The sequence below is a fragment of the Hippopotamus amphibius genome, chromosome 6 (assembly GCF_030028045.1).
Source record: "Hippopotamus amphibius kiboko isolate mHipAmp2 chromosome 6, mHipAmp2.hap2, whole genome shotgun sequence".
Taxonomy (NCBI): domain Eukaryota; kingdom Metazoa; phylum Chordata; class Mammalia; order Artiodactyla; family Hippopotamidae; genus Hippopotamus; species Hippopotamus amphibius.
The window spans coordinates 30,571,157-30,587,833 of record NC_080191.1 but is presented as its reverse complement, the minus strand read 5'-3'; the positions used below and the strand labels follow the sequence as shown (position 1 = coordinate 30,587,833).

General features: G+C 38.2%; 1 long non-coding RNA gene across 1 annotated transcript in view; it reads left to right on the top strand.

Annotated features, from left to right (window-relative positions):
* The first annotated feature begins 2,859 nt into the window (after positions 1 to 2,859).
* LOC130855842 (uncharacterized) overlaps positions 2,860 to 16,677 on the top strand; it is a 56,937-nt gene continuing 43,119 nt past the window's right edge. Inside the window, exon 1 of the long non-coding RNA XR_009054382.1 lies at positions 2,860 to 2,920. This is a non-coding gene — a long non-coding RNA (uncharacterized LOC130855842). The remainder of the gene's footprint in view (positions 2,921 to 16,677) is intronic.

The following is a 16,677-nucleotide window of genomic DNA, read 5'->3' as shown; positions in this document are numbered from 1 at the left end:
CTGGTCAGTGATATCCATAACGGAGGCTAGGCATGTGGGGGGGGGGAGCCAGTATTGGGGAAAACTCTGTACCTTCCTTTCAATTTTGCGGTAAATCTAAAACTGCTCTCCAAAAACCTGTCTTTAGAAATATTTTATTTCTGAGAAATGTTACATTTTCTTCAAATTTGTTTGCTGTATTTGAGCTCCAAATTTGAAAGGAAGCAAAGTATTTCCTGTCTGACCTTCTATGTATATATCAAATCATATATTATCTACTAAGAAACACTTATTTCTCCAGAATTTTCTGCATTTTGTAAATATATAACTTCTACATAAAATTCATTCTATAATGTTATTAAAAAGTTAGATATGTTTATCATACAACCCAAAAATTGCACTGCTAAGTATCTATCCAAGAGAAATGAAAACATATGTACTCGAGAAGACTTGCAAGTGAATATTCTTAACATCATGATTCATAATAGCCTCAAACTGAAAACAAGCCAAATTTCAATCCACTGGTGAATGGCTAGACAAAATGTAGTACATCCATAAAATGGAAAACTTCAAAAACAAAGAGGAATGAAATACTGACACACGCTACACCATAGATGAATCTCAAAAACAGTATGTTAAGTGAAAAAAGCCATAAACAAAAGATCACATATTTTATGATTCCATTTTATATCAAATGTCCAGAGAAGGCACATCTATAGAGACTGAAAGAAGATTAGTGGTTGCCTGAAGCTGGGGGTGAGAACAGAGATTAAAGATAAATGGGCATGAGGGATCTCATTGGGGGATGAAAATGTTCTAAAACTGAACCATGGTGTTGGTTTTACAACTTGATAAAATTCCTTTAAAAATCATGGAAAGGGGTAAATTTCTAAAACGCTAAACTTCTAGTTTAAAACTGACGAAAGAAAAGAAAAAATTCTTTAACAAAAAGAAAATCTGACACAATTTTAAATATCCTGCATAAGGTATTCCATTAGTCTTTGATATTTTGTTGAAGAAAGTTGTGGTAAAGATAAGACTAAAAAGTCAATTACTAAAAACTTTTTGCAAACTTTTTTCCAACATATATTTTGCTTCAAAATTAACTCATGAGATCTTCCAAAACACTGCTTTAGAAAAAGAACTCCCTTAAACATAGTGTCAGTAGAGGGGTATTGACCAGCACCTGACATACTAACAGCAAAGAAAAAGGTTTTCAAAAGGCTAGTCTAACTAACCTTAATCCAGAACCTACACCATTACAGAACTTCCTGTGAGCTTTACGGCCATCAGATCGCATTTTAATATCCATATTCTGAGCTTTCTGAATATTAAATTCCAGAAGGAATTTTTTATGTGTAGCAATGTCAATAAGAAGGGAGGCATCTTGCGAAGAGATAAAGTGGACAGACGGATTTTGAATCTATATGTACACAAAGCGAAATGCAATACTCAGAGTAGTTCTAATCCATACTTTTTCTGTACCCAAACCATTAATATGAGTGTTTTAGTTTTTAGCTTTTCTAGTTGAATGTTAAATGGTCATCGGCATCGAATCTCCATTTTACAGTCCTGCACAGACTCCGACTAATAATTCCACCTGCAGTTTTTTTGTTTTTTGTTTTTTCAGTGTCTCCTGTGTGCCCCACTCGTACCAAACGCTCTTCCAAAGGAACCGTATTTAGATGCGTTCCCTGGGATGAGCTCTACGAAGAAGAAACTGGCCCGTACATCTCAGCCTCACTCGGCAGGGGTTTGCCAGTAAAGACAGCTGGTACATCAGGGTCATCTCCCCCAGAAGGCACTATCAGGAACTTCCCCAACGCGTTGCTGCAGCATCGGCAGAGCAGTCAGGACCCACGCCCTCCATCTCCTGAGCTCCTGCGACCACACTGCGCTCCCGTCCCTCCCTGGCTGTCCGCGGGTGTCCTAGACTCAGTGAAGATCCAGTAGTTGCAGAGAACCCCTGATTTCACCCGATCTAATCATTCCCATGTTTTATCAACGAGTGGACAGAGACTGGTGAGGTGAGGTGACTGGGCTAAAGCCACACAGCTCGACGCGGGCAGAGCCGGCTAGAACACGGAACTCTGCTGACCCCGTGGCCGCGCGCGGCTGCCTGGGGCCGGGAAGGCGCAGCCCATGGGAAACGACGTGGCACTGCCCGCGCGAGAGGCGAAGGCTCAGCAACTTACCAGAGGAGACAGATCACCAACGTCCACCTTCAGGGCAGTGTGGGCAAAAAGAGGTGGCCAGATCTCCCTGGTTACGCCTGTTGGCCTGAGCGCCCCCTTTCCACGCTGCAAGTACGTCTGCATGTCAAATGACAGGGTCACTCTGGCCAAAGAGGCATCCGCTTTGAATTCCCCCCATGCTCACGCGGACCGGCCAGAAGATAGGAAAGTTGCTCTCACCACATCTTCGCCCACTCGCCCCCTGCCTCCCACCATCCTCGCTCCAGCGACCCCCTCCCGCCCCGCGCTCCCGCCTCCCCTTCCCCGCGTACGTACCAGCCGCGCGCAGAGCTGCCCGCCGAGCCAGGGCCGGGTCCCCGCGCTCGGGCTCGCCCGGCCTCTCCGCGGCCGCGAGCTGCGACGCGGGCTCTAGCTCGCTGCCGCCTCTACGGTCCAAGAGGCTGCGACCGCGTCTGAGCTGCCGGCTGGGGCGCAGCCAGGAGGAGGCAGCGACTCCGGGGGCGGAGAGAACAGCCGCCGGGCCCCGCCCCCGAGCGTGAGTGCTCCGCCCCCGCCCCGCCCCCCTTCGCGGGTCCCGCACGCGGTGCAGCTTGGACGCCGCGGGGCTCTCCCGGCCGGCGCGACGGCGGTGCTTTCCTTTCGGCGCCCTGGACAGCGTTCTTTCCGCTGCGTGCGCGTTAACAGGCTGTCATCAGTGATCATCCCAGAACCCTTGCCTCCTCGCCTACCACCCTCAGTTACCCTGGGTGAGTGTTAAGGTCCTATTAAGAATTTACTTGATGTGACAGGGAATGTCGCTCCCTCCCGGCTCCCGAGCCAGAGTTTGTGCGCCAAGTGTCTTCAGGTTGCATTTTAATCATGGCTGCTTGGAGAAGGTAGAAATGTGCACGGTTTTCTTATCTGCACCCCGAATTTGGGTATTCGTGTTTATTAACGCAGTATTTTAACAGATTGAGAAGCCACGTGCAATGTTGACAACTTTTGGACAAAGAAAAGCAGAAATCAGCGTCTACCAAGTTTCACTTTAAGGTTCTCACTAAGGAAAATGAAGTCCTTACTATATATTAAGGTCTGATTGTGTCCTTTAGAAAACATAATAGATGGATGATGATACTGCTATTAAGATTTAGCTGCTCTTCTCTGCTTCCTGAGAAAGTGGTTTCTCCTCACCGAAGTCCTGAGATCTCCTCTGGTTTCCCGAAAAACATTATTGTCCGAAGTCTTCTTAACACCAGTATGTTCACTGATACTGTGCTCTGGCTTCCTACTCAAGCCTATGACACCTGCCACTTCACTACTGTCTAATTCCAGTATTTTCATAGGCTATGTGATATAGAAAAATGTTTTATTTAATGTATCTGCCAATGGTGCTACCCTCAGACTGTTTAAATTATTTAATATTCCTACCCCCACAATGTGGTAATAATTACTTCTTGCTTTCAGATAAATAAACTGAGGCTCAGCAAGGTTAAATAATTTGAATAACATGAAATAGTTAGGAAGACTCCAAGTCAGTTTTTCAGCTCAAGTCTTCTTGCCTTTAGGGTTGATTGACATTCTTTAAATTACACCTTGTTAATAAAACTTATGATTTTTCTAAATGCCAACACTGGTACATTTTGTTTTCTAAAAACGTGGTTATTTGTATAGGCATACACATAGTAATTAAAGAGATTGAGAGTTATTTATATCTTTGGTGTAATTTCAATTGTATAATAAAATATATTATTATTTAAGGCAATTATTCTAAGCCCTATTTATTTTAGGGAGCCTATGATAGAGATGCAAAAATGTTTGGATTTATGAGTTACAGTGCAATGATTGGATTTTTATAATTCTGCAACTGTACTCCTTATACTCACAAAATTTGTTTTGTAAAACCTGTATTTTGGAGCACGTTTGATAAAATTGTTAGCCCTCACTGATACACTTTAGAGTTACATATTTGAAATCATCAGAACCACTTGAATGTATGCTCCATGAAAGCTGTATCTTCAGTAGCTAGACTAGTACCTGTACAAAACAGCCGCTTAATAAGCAGTTTGCAAATGAATAGAACCTCATTTTCTTCAATTAAGACAAAATGACTTAAGAAAACACTACTTTTAGGTTGCTTTTGTCTATTTATAGTAGATTGAAGATTTTTGATAGCTTTTCATTTCTATCAGGAAAGTAAGGGAGATGGAGGAGTCCAGTAAAGAGCCTGAAGGTTTGTAGAGAGTGTTTGCTGTTGGGAATGGTAGCAAGAACCTGACTATAAGTAAAAAGAAAAACCTTTTGAGCCCAGGGATTGGTGATAGCAGTAGTTCCCCACAATTGTCTGAATTTGTGTAAAATATATGACTGTAAATGCAGAAAGTTTAATTAATCCCACTTTGGGGTTTTGCCAGGTGATCTGATGGAAAGACAAGGAGAAAACTTGGATGCTATTTTTAAGAGAATGGTTGAAGAACAGAGCTATGAGGTTCGCTTAATACTACATGGGAAAATAAGTGAAGATGTAAAAGGGGAGAGAAAAAGAAGCCAAAGAAGTACAAATCTCAATCAGATAGGAGAGATGGAAAAATAAGAAGTTGTAGTCAGGAGATGGGATAGATTTCTTAAAAGTTTCAGCAGCAGAATAATGGCAGGGTTATGGAAGAGCTGTGGCTGGGGTTAAGCTCTTCTCCATAGAGCGAACATCAAGAATTTGGAGACTAAGGTGTTGGAGAGGCTATCCACATGGATATTGAAGCCACCAATGGTGATGGCATGGGGTAGAGAAGGAATGAGTCAGATACTAAAGGCTTCCATGACTGTGGTGGAGTGATCAGGAGCTGAGTGGATAACTGTGCAGAATTGGGACAGAAGGTACATATCCAGGGAACAAGAGCCTAAATGGATCAAGGGCTGGTGTAAAAGGTGGTACATGGTTCAAAAGCAATACTGGGGAGCTACAAGGATGCCAGCACTGCCTCTCATGGTCCTGGGGTGTGAGATAATGAGCAGTCTACATTGAAGGGAAATCCAGGGGAAACTATCCTCAGAAGAAAGCTGACTTTTACCTAAAGCAAGAAAATGGAGGAAGCATTGTGTGAATAGGTTATGAAGGTGGAGGGAATTTTCAATATTAAACAAGGATTTTGCAGGGTGGGAGAGGATGGATTTAAGAGGCAGGGCTTCGTGGCATTACAACCTGTGCGCCTGTGCAGTAGGACAGGGCTCTGCTTATAAGAAAGCCCTGTGCTTGTCTTAATGTTCTGTTGTCCCTGCCTTGAAATTCTTAATAATTTTTAAACAAGTGACCCCACATTTGCATTTTGCATTGGTTCCTGCAAATTATGTAGCCAGTCCTGTTTGGAAGAAGTGGATAAATGGGAGTGTAGGTGAAGCAAGAAGTAGCATCAGCCTTCTGGGGAGTAAATTATGGGAGAGATTAAATGCAGGAGGTTGTGTTTTAAGGGGAGACTAAGAATGGTGGAAGAAGGGGTGTGGCTGCAAGGTTTCAATAACATCTAGCTTCCCTCTCTTTAGGGAAGGCTAGCTGAGCCCTGGTTGGGAGAGGCAGACAGCAGTCCCCATCAGCCTCTTCCAGGTCTGTGTAATGTATTAGTTTGCTAGGGTTTGCAATAACAGATCACCTCAGATTCTGTGACTTGAGCCAGTATAATTTTATTCTCTCACAGTTCTGGAAACCGGAAGTTCAGAATCAAGGTGTTGGCAGAGCAGTGTTCCCTCTGAAGGCTTTAGGGGAGAATCCTATTTTGCCTATTTAGCTTTTGGTGGCTATAGGTAATCTTTTTATTTCTTGGTTTGTGACTGCATAACTCCAGTCTTTGCCTTCATCATCACAGATTCTCTGTGTTTCTTCCCTCCTGTCTGTGTTCTCCTCTCCTTACAAGGATGCTTTTTGGTTTTTTTGTTTTGTTTTGTTTTTGTTTTTGTTTTATTTATTTATTTATTTATTTAATTTTAATTTAATTTTTTGGGGGGTACACCAAGTTCAATCATCTGTTTTTATACACATATCCCCGTATTCCCTCCCTCCCTCGACTCCCCCCCCCACCCTTCCTCGAGTCTCCCCCCATCCTCCCCCTCCCAGTCCTCTAAGGCATCTTACAACAAGGATGCTTTTTGGATCAAGGTCCACCCAGGTTGATCCAGGATGATCTCATCTGGAGCTCCTTACCTTAATAACATCTTCAAAGACCCCTTTTCTAAGTAAGGTTACATTCACAGGTATCGGGGTTAGGATTTGGACATACCTTTTCAGCATTCAGTCCACGACAGCGAGGTTGGCTGAGGCCACGGAAATAGCCAGGCTGGGTGACACTGGCAGCTGATAGCTTTTCAGGTCTGTTTGGCAAACCAAGATGTTTATAATAATATGAAATTTACCAGCATTTCTAAAGCTTTCCAGCTGTGAAATTTAATACATACAAAATCTAGAAGACTAACACTGCCCAGAGAGACTTTACATCCCTAGAGGTAGCTATCTGTCCTTGGGGACAAAATGAGACCGGTGAGAGGAGTTGCGTACCACGGGTCGTGCCAAGTCTGGTTACAGGGAATTGAGGAAATGAGATTCTCCACTCCTCCTCTTCAGCCACCCACCGTTTCAGAGGACATATGTGCTTCCCTGGTATGAAAGGATAGCTTACAGGATGACCACATTTCATCCCTCCCCATATACGTGAGCTTTAGAAGAGCCGGAAGAGTGACTTGTGACTCTGTGGCAGAGACCCAGCTAGCTTCCCAAGCCATGCCTTGTAGAGGACAGTCTTAACCCTCTGGCAGGGGAAAGAAATGTTGAAACTGTTACTGTGCTAACTGTGCTGTTAACTTTATTCTCCTCCTCCAGCTAGCAGGCACTCTGAGAATGCGTTGAGTAGCCAGAGGCAAATGGAGCGCTCCTTAAAAAGCATCACACTTATTGGGCCTTTCTCCCTTCTGCTCATGACAGAACAGGAACCATAAATTCCATCCATTATTTTCTAAGTGTTGACAATGAGAGGATCACAAATTGTGGCAGTGGGGCAGTAGCATAACTACACTGAGGTTTGGAGCCCATTAGAGGAGCATCCCTCTGTGCGCGGCCTCTAAGGAAGTTACCCTGAGATTAAGCTAGGGTAATACATTGGCTGATGGCAGAAGTGGGTGGAGCCTGAGCCGCCCGCTTGTGACCCTGCTCCTGCTGTGTAACAGAAATGATGCCACAGACCCCCATCCACTAAGGGAGAGGTTGGGCAGTGAAAAGAATGGGGCACAGCTGGCTTTCAGGGGATCAGACAGAGGCTGTAGAGTGAGATGCAGAGGAAGAGACTACTTTCCTTTTAGTGTTTAAAGTAGAAGTTCCTAAGAAAGTATTCCAAATTATGCTGTACTCATTGCATCTCTTCTGTTCCTGGTCAACAGGGCATTGTTTTGCAGAGAAGCAGGGTGTGTGAAAAGAACACTGACAACAGAAATCTTGGGTTCCAATCCGAAGTGGCAATGCCACTGATGGTGTGAAATTTCAGTAAAGTCAGTTTTCTCTGAAGGGAAGGTATAGAACTAAAGAATTGCCCTACTCTAAAATTCTCGAAGTCTCTGAATTTGCTTCCTTATTAAATTCAAACTCCTCAGCCCAACATTTAGTCTTTCTTCCATGTGTTTGAAGAGTATAGCAATTTTGAATTAAAATAAAATATTATTCTCTTTAGTTTTTGGCACGTCTTTAAAACCTTTGCATGTGTATTAATCCCCCCTAATTATACAGTAAGTTTTTTAGCATGAAGCTCTTATATTCCATAATAGTATTTTCTAATTTCTTCCAATAAATGAGACAATTCTCAATGCTTTAGAATCAGTTTTAAAATTTGCTAACTATTGAGCAATGGTACATATTCCACAAGGTGCTTGGTCCAGGGTAAGCATTCAGTAACTAATTTTGCATGAATATGTAAGTAAATTCTGACCTTTCTACTCAATCATAATTACATAATTACACAAAAAAACACCAACCATTCTCCCTCCTTTGTTCAATATAATGACTTTAACACTTGGCAAAAGAATAAAAAGAAGTTAAAGAAATCTAAAACTTAAAGATATCTTGGTGATTCACCAATATGTGGTAATTTATTTGCTCAAATAAGATTTATTTTTAACAACATATATAAGAAATGGTTGAAAACATTTTAATATACTTTTAGATGAATTGCTTCCATGTACAGATTCCAAAGTCAGAGATGAGTTCTTTAGGATTAGATGATCATCATAATTAAAAAGTTAACTCATAACTTCTAACATAGGGGATCTCAGTATCTCTAAAATGTTCTCTTAGTATATTAGAAAATAGACATTTTATCAGAGCGCCAGTAAAATTTTCATAATATCTATTATATTGTTCATAGTAGATACTTATTATGGTCTTGAATTTCTCAATAACTATGGATAAATATAATGGATGCTAAATTGTCTTATAAGTTGGGTCTTTTTTGACTTGGGGCAAACGCTAACGTCACTGAAAGAATTTAGGGTGGGTGGAATCTTCTGAAAGAGGAAGCTTCTGAAATGTTCCTGGGGTATTTGATTTTGAAGGCTAGCCTCTTAAAACTTTACTTGAGAACTGAGAATTTAAACTTAACCCAATTGGGACACCTTTTTTTGGTAATTTTCTTATACTGTGCAGAAGTTAGAAAAGCTGTAAAAATTAACATTAGCCCAGTACTTCTACAGTTGTGAAGGTTATCCATTTATAAGTTATTCATTATCAATAAAGGAGCTGATTCCAAGTCATGATCCGGAAATCACCTGATAAAGCCACCATTAATAGCAGCACTGAGGCTACATCTCAAGGAAGGGGACAAATAAAAATTATTTATCAGTTCAACAGTGATATTCTCAGCTTTTACATTAAATTAATGACTTAATGAGTCCTTTTTAATAAAATGTTCCCATTTTTTCTATAAACATTTCTGTGATAGTTATTTTTAAACAGCTTATTCAAATCTCTGCTGTGTTTCAAAAGAAAATTAAAAACATATAAACTTGTTGCATCCAACTGTTTTCCCACCCTTCCCCTGGTTCATATCATGCCATCTGGGGCATCCAAAATAAGGAAAATTAAATAGCACAGATACATGAAAGAATTCTGTATATACCCCTAAATCCACATGCACAGACCTGTAAGCACAGTTGGCTTGATGTTAGAAGATTTAATTTCATTCCAGTAAACAAATCCTCTCAGTTGAGGGACAATTGATGGCTGAAAATATTAGCCTGGTACCACACACCTTTACTGTCAATACTTTTAGTCTGTGAAAGTTAATGAGAGAAAGGGGCCTCCAAACATTCTTAGATTTCAAATCCAAACATTCTTAGGTTTCAGATTAAAAATATTAACCTTACCTGACCCTAAATATCAGAGTTATGTACATCATTGTTATGCTAGATTCCCAGACCAGTGGAATTCATACCATCAGGGGACTTGTTAGATATGTAAGATGTCAGAGCTCACCCTGATCTACTAAGTCACAATGTGTACTTAACAAGAGCCCCAAGTGATTCTTATACCTGTTAAAGTTTAAGAAGCACTTCTGTACATCACCTTGTATCTTTAAACTCAGTCATTAAACTCTAGGTTTTACACTAGATAAACTGTACTTCTCTTACTTTAAGAGATGTTGTATCTCTTGTCATTGTACAGCAATCCTAGTGCTGAAGTGAATCTGATTTCTGTGATGACAAATGCAACTTATAGGCAAAGTGTCCAGTGGGTGAGTGAGGTGCTATGGAAGACCATTCAAGAAAGCAAGGATCTTTCTTTCCTGAGAATGTGTCCCAGATCTCTTGATTCTGAAATATCAGACACTGTATATGACTACACAATATTAAAATTTCAACTCCTTCATGATTCTTTCAAAGATTAGAATTTTCCAGAATTTACTCAAGCCCCTAACTTAAAATAAAACCAATTTTCATTGTTCTGATGGAAAGGTTGAATATAGTGGTTCAAAACCTCAATCGTAATACTAGCAATTTAGACCAAGAAAGGATGCTAGATATTAGTTAATTCTCCTGTTTTATACCACCACCTCTTATATTTGAAGGGAAGTATTGATAGTTTGTGATAAAAAAAAAAGTTATTTACCCTCTATTTAACTGATATTCCTATCAGCTTCCAAAAAGAATTTATTATTATAGAAGATCCTCTATAAAATAAAATTAAGGTAGATTTGTATAAAAATGTGTAAAGGCAATGAAATAAACATATCAACCACTTTGCCAGTGTTTACTGAGATTAAACATTAAATTTGGTTCTTCACCTCTTGGAAATTAAAGCAAAAGTAAGGTAAAGAAAACAGAGTATAAAGCAAGTTAGCTTTTGCAACCCCATGTATAGAATCCCAGTTGGGTTTATTAATAACAACATAGTTCATTTTGCTTTTTAACACCTTCTATATAGATGATCACTTTTTTGAACCAAAATTTTATCTGAAGGGTTATATTTCTGCAGTTAAATGAAAGATGTTTACATTTAGTTCATTCTAACTGTTGGATAAAGTCTAATATACAAGAAGAATCCAAATCTCATTGGCTAAATCCTGAATAAATGAAACTGGTAGGAACAAAGGTTTAATTTTTTACAAAATAAAATTTAAGAACTTTGACTTCCTAATGTTTGATAAAGTTATATCTACCTGGCCAAAACTGTCTGGTTAGGTATCCATGAAACAACTGGAAATAAAGTGCTTTTTGCTCAATGCAAATATTCAGTCCCTCCTCAGATGAAGATGCTTTGAGAACCAGTGGTTTTCATGTACGCTTACTTGTATTGGCTTATTTTATGACAATGTTGGTATTAAGACCAGAAACAGAATACTGAATTCTTGACTTGGATTCCAGCTACCATCTTGACAATTCATTTTCAATGCATTCTAATCTACAGACAGTTATTTTACAAAGAAGGGTGAATAGGCATTTTTTGTTTCTAGTGAAGGAAGCAGTGGAAATCAGTCTATCAATGCAAAAAAAAAAGAAGTAATAATGAAAAGCAGTAATTTCCAGCAGCCCTTTGGTTATTCAGAGGAAAAGCATATAGTCATAAATAGTTTTTCTAATCTAGCAACAACTGTGTACATGCATTGAGGGGTGGGGAGAGGATATATGTGTGTGTTGAGAAACAGGCGTTACGTGAAAGACTTTCCTAACTATAAATTATGTAACAAAGAGAAATTGAAATGTGTGGCATTTCCCACTTAAAGATAACTTGAAGAGTTGAATAAACGGTAACCTGCCCATGTGGATGAGATCCGTGTTTTTTTATTTAAAGTAAAGCTCATAATAGATACACTCATGAGGGGAAGGGACAATCCCAAAGGAACCACACTTGAGTAGTTTACCACTGGCAGATCCTCTTCACGATTTTACCTACTTCAAGCTATTCCCCATCCCCCAATCCCCGTCCATAGACATCAGTTAGCATCTGTGAGCAGAGGACATCCTTGATGACAGAACAGTGAGCAGTTATCATCTCCCCACTATCACCGTTATCTCCAGTCTCTCCCTGGCTGTGTTCTGACTCTTCCTTTTTCCTTGGCCCAGCTAAATCAAGAAAAATGTCTGATTGTTCTGCTCTTACCCAAAACCTGAAAAGCTCACTTTGGGGATTAAACTATCATATCTTTTGTGTCTGTATTCATCAAATTAACTAAAGAGCAAAATGATCTACACTTTGTTTTGTACGATAGAACACTGATAAAAGGCTATCATTTTACTGTCTGTCTACGTTTATACACTTCCAATGGAGGTGAAAAAACGAACTCTTCTCTAGTTTACTGAGCCCTGCTAAGCGAAGTGCTTTTATTTTATTACCTTCTTCACCACCCCCCTAAAACAATCTGTGAGGTATGTAGTATTATCGCCTTTAACAAAAGAGTAAACTGAGGCACAGATAGGTTAAATACAACTTACCCAAGATCTTACAACCTTTAAGTGGTGGAATCAGGTTTCAAAACTTAGGTATGACTAAGCACTAAGCCTGTGATCTTAACCTGCACACTGCATAACTTCCCACAAATAAAGCTCACAAAGTATTGCTGTGAATCATATTTGATGTAAAATAGCTATTCATGACTCTTCCTAAATAAGGCTTCATTTTAAGACATCATATTTGCTAGCAGCAGGCTCAGAGCTCAGAAAGATAAATATTTTACTTGGACACCACTGATCCTAGCCAATAATTTAGTATTTTTGTATGCTTCACTGTTTCTTCCTAAGTATGTGTCTAAATATCCCCCCTTTTTTCATGGTACTGATTTTTACTCATTTCTTCTGATTTTCATTGATGTCAAAACATACGTAGTGATTAAGGGCAGAAACAACAAAAGATAAAATATTTCAGAATAGCCAAAGCTTGAAAATTCCGGTCTTTTCAGAAAATATGATTTAGTGAATATTTGAGGATCACCTATCTAGGGTTGAAAAAAAATAGTTTCTTATTATTAACTATTAACTCTTTGTTGACAAAAGCATACTCAGTTTAGCCGTCTTCTTTCATTACTGCTCCCTTACTCCTTATCATTTTGTTTCCTATAATAATTAAATATCAATATCTTATTTATGTTATTTCTTTTATAGAACTTGAGCTGGCCTGGAATGACAACCACCTCTTGTGTATCTGCATATTCTTTCCTAGCCCCTAGTATAAAGGAATGTCAAAATAGAGGCATATTAAGTTTTTAATTTGATAATATACTTTTTAAAGAACTTTTTTTTACACTGTACAAAAAACTCATAATATATCCTATTTTTTACAAATTTTAAACATGCGGGTGAAATCAAGCCACCTATGAAAGCCACCTTCAACCTTTAGTCCCACCTTCTCCATAAATATGTTTATCAAAAATTCAACATATTTATTTCTCACCCTTTGTTAATGCTTTTACATATACATCAGATGGATACAGAATTACTATATATATTGTTTTCCACAAGTCTATGTTTTACATACTGTAGATATTCTGCAATTTTCATTTTTTTGTTGCACAATGTCTTAGAATTCTGTTGCTGTTACCAAACATAGGGATGGCTCATTCTTTTTAACCTGTTGCATAGTATTTCATAAAATGAAAATATCAAGATCATTTAACCACTCACCATATGGAAAAACATTTTGAGTTCTTTTCATGATTTTATTATTATAAAGGTAGCTGAAATAAACATTTGTTTTTATGTGTCTTATATACATGTGTTATTCTAGGGTAGATACTGAGAAGTAGAATTTCTGGGTTATGGCATATGTCTTACTCTAAGAGATATTTCCATAGTAGGAAGTTATATTAGGGTCATATAGGTTCAGGTACAAAAGTAAGAACTTCCTCAGTCATGGGGTCAAGAGTTGTAAAAAGTGTATCAATTTAGCAGCAGTTGTATTTTTACAATAGAAAACATACTGAGTGAGAATCAGAAGAAATGGATACTAACTCCCCTTTGCGGCTAATTAGAAGTTATGCAGTCTTTCCAGGCTTGCATTTCCTCAACTATAGTATTAAGATGGGACAGGACTAGTTGATTTATTTCTCAGAAATATTCCAGATATATGTGACATATTTCTGTTCATTTATTCATTCATTCAATAAGCATAAACAAGGCATATATAAGAATCTACAATGTTTCTGCAAGGACTTAACAAGAAATAACACCAGGAAACAAAGCAATGTATAAACAGATAGGTATCATTTAAATAAATGTATCTAGGTCACAAAGTGTGTGCTTTCAAAAAAAAGAGAGAGAGAGAGAAAGAGAAAGATACAAAAGATAAAACACATCATTAGTTTGCTTTACTTGTCCAGACTTTCCTCTAAATACAAGTCTTCTCATCTGCTACAACTTCAACTGTGTATAGTTTATACACACACTGAGTAAAGAAGGGGTCAAGAAGGAGAAAGTATGAAGGAAGTCCATCCTGAAAAAAAGATTTATGAATTTAATACTTGTTAAAGACTGAAAAGAAAAATATAACCATTTCTATCCAGCTTTTAAAGATTCCTCTCCTTTAGCACTGAAATTGTACATCTCTTCATTTATTTAAGCTTTCTTTGAAGTTGTAGTAGCTTCAAAGGCAAACGGACTATGTGAGGACACAAAAAAGATGAATCAAAACACAGACAATGTAATTGATAATATTGAATTATCAGTCCACTGAGAGGACAGCCAGAAATAAATTATATAAAATATAGTTGTATTACAATGAGGAAAACATATGACAGTATGAAGACAGCATTTAATAATTACAACACAAATACTGAGAAACCTAACCAGGACAGAATCATAAATAAGTTCCTGTCTGTCAATGCCATCCTTGGCTCCATAGATCAATTTACTTTCAATTTAGATAGCTGAAACTTACCCACCCCCAAAATGGAAAATTGAAGCCCTCTCTGAGTAGGTGATTTTAAAACATGATTTCACTAAGCCTTTGTCAATTATATCAATTTGGTTAAGTTTAATTCATTTCAGAGGACATTTATCATGCACTAAGCATTCTAGTAATTGCTAGGGACATAAACATGACAAAACGTGATTCCTACCAAAAAGAGTACACCTTTCATTTCAAAGTTCTTAAATCTCAAAACCAAATTAATTTGAGTGTGTCATCTCTAATCGAAGAAAAGAAAAGCTAAGAGGGAAAGAGAAACAGATGGCAAATATATTTTGCAAGGACTTAGCATGATTGGTTCTAGAACACACCGCAGCCGCCACCACCAGCCTGCATGGATACCAAAATCCAGAGATGCTCAAATCCCTTTTATAAAACAAAGTTCCTGCTGTACCCAAGGTTCCGCTCCCACAGATCCAGCCAACTGTGTTGAGTTAATCTGCAGATGCTGAACCTGCATATAAGGAAGGCAACTGTATTCCCATAATTTAATTTTACTTCTGTAGATTTAACATTCTTTAGCTGTGAGGAATAGAATTAAATAATCTATGGCCCCTTTCAGCTTTAACCCAACAACTGAGTCAGCTATTAGGCTTCCAGTTGTTTGCATAGAAAAGTAGCAGATAAAGGTATCCCAGGTAGGTCAGTTCATTGAAAGCCATGTCAAGTTAAAAGGTGTTCAATTATTCAGTAGACCATCTGCTGCTCTTTGTATATCTTACCTCACTGTATTGGATAAATACTCTCCCCCTGATCATAATACTTTGCAAGTAAGGTATTTAATGGATTTAATATTTTAAACCAACAGTAAATTCATCAGATAACTCATACTTAATCTCAGCCTTCCATTTTTAAATCCTTTCTTAATAGACTGAGGCCACTTTTCTGACCATGAATAAATAATATGGTAAATGTAATGTAACATTTTTGGGGGATTCTGTTTATTTTTAAAATTTTACATAAATCTCTGTGGTGTAAAAGTCAATAATATCTAAGATAGGAGATATTTTTACTTAATATATTTGCATCTTTCTTCTAAATGTGGAATGTAGCAAAAAAAAAAAATCCACTAGAACTTTAATCAGTGTATCACAGGCCTCTAGCTTGCTACTGGGCTATTTATTTATTGAATTCATTTATGCAAAAATAAAACACCTGGTTAGAATTCTATCATGGTTCAGTTAATCTAAGATTAGTTATAATTTCCAAATGATATAACTTTTGTACTGATGTATTTAACTTTTGGTTTGTAGATGTAAATTTTAATTTAACTTATGCATTTAATCTCCTATGAGATGAGAAAAAATGATACTTATTTGAGGAAATATGTAGCAATAAGGTGGAGATACTGCCTTAAAATCTTGTGCTTGTAACCATTCTTACATTCTTCCCATTCTTAATATATTGTCTTTCTGGTTGGATTCTAAATGTTTTAATTAGGTCGTCTTTTATACTTACTGTCAACCTATACTTTAAGTAGCCATTTGCCTCACTCACAATCATTAATGACGTGTAATCTCTTATAGGTAAGATTAGGTCCATTCAGCCTTATACACTTTGTTTGTAAAGTGTATATACACTTTGTGTGTAAAGTGGTTCCTCATACACCAGACTTACAAAGGATTCTACTCAAATCATCCATTTCCATCTCTTCCAAGTCCAGTGCTGGGCCCGGTATTGTGCACTCACCATCCTAAAGCTCATCTCTGGTAGACATGTATAGGTAGCACAGATAGTTAAAAGCATAAATTTGATCTAATGTCTCACAGGGGCAGAAGTGGTGATAGCAGAGCTTATTAGATCTCTTCCAGCAGGACTGCCAGCTGGTCTATCACCTCTCAATCTTTGGAAGGATCTTCTAACAAAAGACGTTTCATTGGATATCGAAAAGCTAAGAAAGGTTTTAATTTATCTGGCACTCCCCCTAGTGTCAGATCCAATACACTCATACATTTCAAAAGAGGTGGGCAGGGTAATAGACTAGAAAAATAATAAGTAAGACCTTCCCTCATTCCTTTATGACTTCCCAGGTTAGACTCTCCCATACTGTAAAGACACTAAATACTAATCCTCCAGCTCTCCATCGAAGTGAAACATTAAAGT